General features: G+C 34.6%; 1 pseudogene; it reads right to left on the reverse strand.

Annotated features, from left to right (window-relative positions):
- Positions 1-334: 334 nt before the first annotated feature.
- LOC116592071 lies at positions 335-7,522 on the reverse strand (annotated as a pseudogene).

Here is a 7,522-nt window from a genome sequence, read left to right on the forward strand (position 1 = left end):
GCACACAGAATAGAATTATCTCAATTTTCTCATATCAAATTTCAGAATTAACACAGTTTGTGCAAAAATTAATTTATTAATATTTTTAAGTAGAACATTTAATAAAACACCAACATGTAACATTCAATAAAGCATGGACATATGTATTCAAACAAGTATGTCTTCATATTCAGTGGATTTTTTTTTTAATTTATTTTTTATTTATTTTCAGCATAACAGTATTCATTGTTTTTGCAGTGGATTTTTTTTAACACAACATAAACTGTTTTATTCGTATTACAGTGTAGTTTTGATACAAGCTAAATATAAACACAATCGTTAGATATTCAGTCACTTATCCTATGAAACAATATGCCAAGATCAAGCTTAAAGCACTTTTAAAAATGAAAATATCTAAAACACCTTCCTCAATTAACTCCAAGAACAACATACACAAATGCAAAATTTTCAACTTGCTCATAATCACATCAAATGTTGAGGGGCTGACTGAACAGTGAAAAATGATGCTAAGTTTAAAATTAGCTCCAGGTAAAAACATTTCCCACATCCACTGTCTTTGTATTCTGCACTGAGTTCCAAGGTAAAGACAGCTTCCCACTCTCCGCATCACCAGAGGCTATGAGTTCCTTGGCTGACGTTCACAGACCTTTTCATCCTCTTTCCTCGTAGGTCCTCAGCTTTTTAGAAGGAGACATAGGGATGGGTTTCCATGGAATGGATTATAAAATACTGGTTCTCAATTAAAATTCTCTTTTCCATTGGCATAACCATAGCTCTCTGCAGCCAGACAAGGTTTATTTTTTGAATTTTCCAACCACTCCTTAAACTTTCTTTCTGCTATTTCCTTTTTTCCCTGTAATTCACCTTACCATTATTTTTCCTTTTCCTTTTCTTCTTATCATGTTTTCCAACATTTTTTCTTCAACCATTCTTGATATTTTTCTTTTACCGTTTCTTGCAAATGTTTCTTCACCAGTTCCTCTACTGTGTTTTCTTCCATTTCTTTATTAATTTTTGTTCCCTTTTTCTTTTCTGTTCATTCTTTTCCTGAACCCATTCCTTGTACGTTTCTTTAGCAATTACCTTTCTATCTTTTTTTTTTTTCATAGTCTTCTATTTCTTTCCTATTTCCTAGTTGTTTTAATTCTTCCAGAGCTTTCTGTTGCAGACAGTCACATTCTTTTTCTTTGCCAACAAACCGCACTTCCCATGGAGTTAGGCAGCTTTTTGGTAGGTGCTCCTGTTTCTGTTCTTGGTTGCCTTCTGATTCAACCACACAGGAACAATTCTGTACCTCCACTGCTCTCAGACTCGCCACCTTAGCCTCTGAATGATGAGCATCTTCATCCACATCTTCCTCAGCCTCCCCTGGCCATTGCTGTAGTCAAACAAGATGCTCTAGTGGCTGAGGGGAGACAGTATCCACAGGTGGATTTGCTGTAGCTCAGCAGCAGTGACCACAAGCAGACTATCACCATTGCCAGCCCCTGCCCCTGGGTGCCTGCCATGAGGACCTGGACGTGCAGTCACCAAGGACAGAAAGCACATAAGAGGCAAATCAGCCTCCCATGGCTGGTCAGCCCATATTGGACCCATCAAGTTCAAACCAATGGTGTCTTAATTAGAATGATAAGTAGATTTTTCACAATCATGGCTAAATAGAATTGTCATCACAACTGTCATCTAAATGACTAGCTTTACCTTGAAGTTGTTATTTTGGTGCCTACTTTCCCCTCAAGATTTTTCCAAAAACCTATTATAAACTGGACAACATCTCATGGAGAAAGAATTAAAATTGGAAACTTTCTTTTGTCTCTATAAGTTATCAAATATAACAAATGTCAAAAACAAACTCATTGAATTAAGTGCATTGTAATTAAAATCACCTATAATCTCTCCTGTATACTATGAATGAGGTCTCAAGACTTATGGGTAAGAAAGCCCAATTTTACAAAGACTGCTTTGATATTGACTTGTGTTTTGTGTAACAGTGGAAAGATATAATGATTGTACATCTCAGTTTTTTAAAATCTGAGTTTTTGATACTTTATTTATAATTGTATGTGTGCCTTTGTTCTTTTATTTTTCTAATTTTTTTTCTGCATAATATAATTCTACCACTTCCTTTTTAAATTATTTTGTTGCATTTGAACATACACTTTATATTTTATTTTTGGCCTTTATCCTTCTCTTTGTCATTTGAATACCTAAAATTCATATTTTGTGAAACTTCTGAATTTCAATTTTTATTTTGTTGCCAAAAAAATGTGGTTTTATTTCCCTCTATTTTTCCCATTGCTGAGTTCTCACTTTCAGTATAGATCTAGAATTTTAAGTCAAAATTAGAATTTATAATAATATTGCAATATCAACTTTTGATAGTAATTATTATTTGCATTTAATAAGAATTGATTAAAATACATTTCAATATTGGTCTTACATTCTAACACTACCTTTATGGATTTGTTATCATTCTTGTTTTCCTGGTTGCTGCTTAATTTTTTAGTTATGTAAGTGTTAGTTATAATCTAATTTATTGTGTCATAAAAATTATTTTATTTAGTACAAATAAGAAGACAGTGGTAAAACCTCACTACCTAAGGGGAAGAAAGAAAACCTCAAGTACATAAGGAAAAGATAATTATATAATACAGTTCATGGGGTATTCCATCAACAATAAAATATATAGAAGACAGCATAGCAATTATTTCAGTGCTGAGGGAAGTAATTTTGAATGTAGTAGTAGACATGCAATCAAATGTTCATTCATATCAGAAGAAAACAATGTAATTTTTATAACATAAGACATTCCATCAAGGGAAAAAAATTTTGGCATTTGATTTGATGATGTTGAGAGAAGCCATGGTTAATTTTAAGGATATCTATATAAAGTTTATTTTGCATAAATGAATAAGTCAATATTTTTATGCCATACTTCTTCCCTTTGCTACTTTTCTATGTCCCCTGAAACCCCAGAGAAGAAATCATAGCATTAAGTAGTAAAGCTAATAAAAATAACTAAAATATTGCATCATGTAAAAAATTTTTCCAAATAAAATTTCCAAGTAGAAAGACTAAACTAAGTCACCAAGCCCACAGATGAGCTAAAATCTCAGAAGAAATTATTTTAAAATTGCCAAAAAATGATAAATACACTCCATAACAGAAGCAATTTGGCTTATGATGCATAACAGTTTATCAATTATTATTATTACTAATTTATGGAAACTAAATCATAACCCACAAGTTACTTCTGGTTTTGATCTTTCTTCATTATTATCTGGAAATAATAACAAGAATCAATACAAATTTCAAGAATTAATACAAATCAATACAAATACAATATTTAAATCGAAAACTTTTTCTGTATGATAGGACTACATAGTTAATTAAAATTATGTATATATATTCACTCATGATGTGATGGTGTTATATTTAGAAATCTGATATAAAAATACCTTTACTTTCCAGTGACTTGTCTAGTTGCTGAGTAATATTACATATACACGTGTGCGTGCACACACACACACACACACACACACAAGTGCTTCTAACTTACTAAAGCTTTTTATCTAGTTGGGAAGAACAAATTTTGGTTAGGAAAAACATGAGTAGTGTCAGGGTGAAGAAAGAATTGTTGCATATTTAGAAAAAATCTAATAAATTAATAAATTAATTTTTAAGTAATTAAACAGGAAAATAGAATTGTTTTAAGAGGTTTTTTTTTTTTTTTTTTAAACATTGGAATTGAAGAAATGAGATCAGAAGCATTTTATCTTGATGAAGCCCCCAAAGTCTATTTTGCCTTTGGAGAAATATTTTGAAAGAAGTTGCTGTGGCCAGTACTGAAGAGGTTACTGCCTATGTTCTCCTCTAGGATTCTGATGGATTCCTGTCTCACTTTGAGGTCTTTTATCCATTTCAAGTTTATCTTTGTGTATGGTGTAAGAGAATGGTGATGCCCCTCGTTTTGCTTTTCTTCTTCAACATTTCCTTAGCAACTTGGGGTCTCTTCTGGTTCCATACAAATTTTAGGATTGTTTGTTCTAGCTCTTTGAAAAATGCTGGCAGAATTTTGATAGCGATGGCATTGAATGTATAGATGGTTCTAGGCAGGATAGGCATTATAACAATGTTTATTCTTCAGATCCATGAGCATGGGATGGTCTTCCACCTTTTTGTGTCTTCTTCAGTTCCTTTCATGAGTGTTCTGTAGTTCTTGGAGTACAGATCCTTTACCTCTTTGGTTAGATTTACTCCCAGTTATCTGATGGTTATTGTTGCTATAGTAAATGGAATCAATTGTCTAATTTCCCTTTCTGTTTTTTTCATTGTTAGTGTATAAGAAAGCAACTCATTTGTATACATTGATTTTGTATCCTGCCACATTATTGAATTGCTGTATGAGTTCTAGTAGTTTGGGGGTGGAGTCTTTTGGGTTTTCCATAAAAAAAGTATCATGTCCTCTGAGAAGAGAGTTTTACTTCTTCTTTGGTAATTTGAATACATTTTATTCATTTTATTTCTTTTTGTTGTCTGATTGCTGTTTCTAGGACTTCTAGTACTATGTTGAATAACGGTGGTCAGAGTGGACATCCTTGTCATGTTCCTGATCTCAAAAGGAAGGTTGTCAACTTTTCCCCATTGAGGATTATAGTTGCTGTGTGTTTTTCGTAGATAAATTTTATGAAGTTAAGGAATGTTCCCTGTATCCTTATACTTTGAATCATTTTAATCTGGAATGGATGCTGTATCTTGTCAGTTGGTTTTTCTGTAGCAATTGAAGGACCATGTGGTTTGTCTCTCTTGTCTTATTGATTTGCTCTATCTCATTGATTGATTTGTGAATGTTGAACCACCCTTGCATCCCATGGACAAATCCTACCTGGTCATGGTTGATAATCTTTTTTAAAGTACTGTTAGATCCTATTAGCTAGCATCTTGTTGAGAATCTTGGCATCCATATTTATTGTGGGTATTGGTCTGAATTCTTTTTGGTGGGGTTTTTGCATGGATTGGGGTCAGGGTAATGCTGGCTTCATACAAAGAGTCTAGAAGTTTTTCTTCTGTTTCTATCTTTTGAAACAGCTTCAGGAGAATAGGTATTATTTCTTCTTTGAATGTTTGGTAGAATTCTGCTGGGAATCCATCAGGTCCTGGGCTCTTGTTTTTTGGGAGGTTTTTGATCACTGCTTCAATCTTGTTACTAGATACTGGTCTATTCAGGATGTCAGTTTCTTCCTGATTCAGTTTTGGAAGTTTATCAATTTCCAGAAATGCATGCATTTCATCTAGGTTGCTTAACTTATTGGCATATAACAATTGATAATAATTTCTGAAGTTTGTTTTAATTTCCTTGGTGTTAGTCATGATCTCTCCCTTTTCATTCATAATTTCATTAATTTGAGTCCTCTCTCTTTTCTTTAGGATTAGTTTGGCCAATTGTTTATTGATCTTATTGATTCTTTCAAAAAAAGTTTCTGGTTTAATTGATGTGTTCTACTAGTTTCTGTCTCATTGATTGCTGCTATAATCTTGATCATTTTCCTTCTTGTGTGTGTTTTTTGTTGGCTTAATTTGTTGTTAATTCTTCAGTTCCTTAAGGTGTAAAGACAGCTGGTGTATTCTGGATTTTTTATTTTATTTATTTATTTATTTACTTATTTATTTTTTGAGGGAGGATTTGATGGCTATGGATTTTCCCCTTAGACCCACCTTTGCCATCCCCATAGATTTTGGACCAAAGTGTCTTCACTTTCATTGGTTTCCGTGATTTGTTTAAGTTTTTCTTTGTTTTCCTGGTAATCCAAACATTCTTAAGCAGGGTGGTCTTTAGCTCCAAGTGTTTGAATTCCTTTCAAACATTTTCTTGTGGTTGAGTTCCAGTTTCAAAGCATTGTGGTCTGAGAATATGCAGGGAATAATCTCAATCTTTTGGTATCAGTTGAGCCCTGATTTGTGACCCAGTATGTGGTCTGTTCTGGAGAAAGTTCCATGTGACTTTGAGAAGAATGAGTATTCTGTTGTTTTAGGGTGCAATGTTCTGTGTATATCTACAAGGTTCATCTGGGCCAATGTATCATTCAATGCTCTCATTTCTTTATTGATTTTCTGCTTGGATGATCTATTACTGAGAATAGCATGTTAAGATCTCCTACTGTTAATGTATTTATATCAGTATGGACCTTTATCTTGATTAACAGTTGTCTTATGTAGTTGGCTTCTCCTGTATTGGGGGCATAAATATTTACAACTTGTAGATCTTCTTAGTGGATAGTCCCTTTAAAAATGATGTAGTATCATCCTTCTTTATCTCTGACTACAGTCTTTACTTTAAAATCTAATTTATCTGATATGAGAATAGCTACCCCAGCTTTCTTTTGAGGCCATTTGGCATGAAAGATGCTTCTCCACCTCTTCATTTTCAGGGTGGATGCAGCCTTATGTTTCAAATGGGTCTCTTATAGACAACATATGAACAGGTCCTGTAGATTTATTGAATCTGCAAAGCTGTGCTGTTTTATGGGAGCTTTTAGGCTGTTCATGACTGATTATTGAAAGAAACATTTTTTTTTCTTTTCTTTCTTTATTATTTTTTTAAGATTTTATTTATTTATTTGACAGACAGAGATCACAAGTAGGCAGAGAGGCAGGCAGAGGGAGAGGAGAAAGCAGGCTCCCCACTGAGCAGAGAACCCAATGCAGGGCTCAATCCCAGGACCCAGGGATCATGACCCAAGCTGAAGGCAGAAGCTTTAACCCACTGAGCCACCCAGGCACCCCTGAAAGATACATTTTTATTGACATCATGTTGCCTGTGAAGTCCGTGTTTCTATAGATGGTCTCTGAAAATTTCTGTTCTATGACACTCTTGGGTTCTTTCCTCTTACCCCCCGCCCCGCCAAATATTTCTTGTAGTGCTGGCTTGGCGGTCACATACTTTTTTTTTTTTAAGATTTTATTTATTTGATAGAGAGAGAGAGAGAGAGCACAAGTAGGCAGAGAGACAGGCAGAGAGAGAGAGGGGAGGAAGCAGGCTCCCTGAGGAGCAGAAAGTCCTATGCAGGGCTTGATCTCAGGACCCTGGGATCATGACTTGAGCCGAAGGCAGAGGCTTTAACCCACTGAGCCACCCAGATGCCCCATGGTCACATACTCTTTTAAACCTTGTCAGTTTTGGAAGCTGGCAAGTTTTGGAAGTTTATCTTTACATCTATTTTGAATGCCAGGATATATGATGGATAAAGTATTTTTGGCTGTATGTTGTTCTCATGTAATGCCCTGGATATGTCTTGCCAGCTGTTTTTGGCTTGCCAGGTTTCTGTGGGCAGGTCTGATGTCATTCTGATGGACCTTCCTCTGTACAAAGGAATCTCTTCCCCCTTACTCTTCTCAAAAGCTCTTGTCTAAAATTATTCTTCATCAGTCTTGCAATCAAGAGCCTTGAGGTCTTTCTAGATTTGTTCATCTTAAGGGGTGCTCCTTCTACCTGTAGGACACTAATGCTTATTCCATTCCCCAT

Source organism: Mustela erminea, chromosome 1, assembly GCF_009829155.1.
Source record: "Mustela erminea isolate mMusErm1 chromosome 1, mMusErm1.Pri, whole genome shotgun sequence".
Taxonomy (NCBI): Eukaryota; Metazoa; Chordata; class Mammalia; order Carnivora; family Mustelidae; genus Mustela; species Mustela erminea.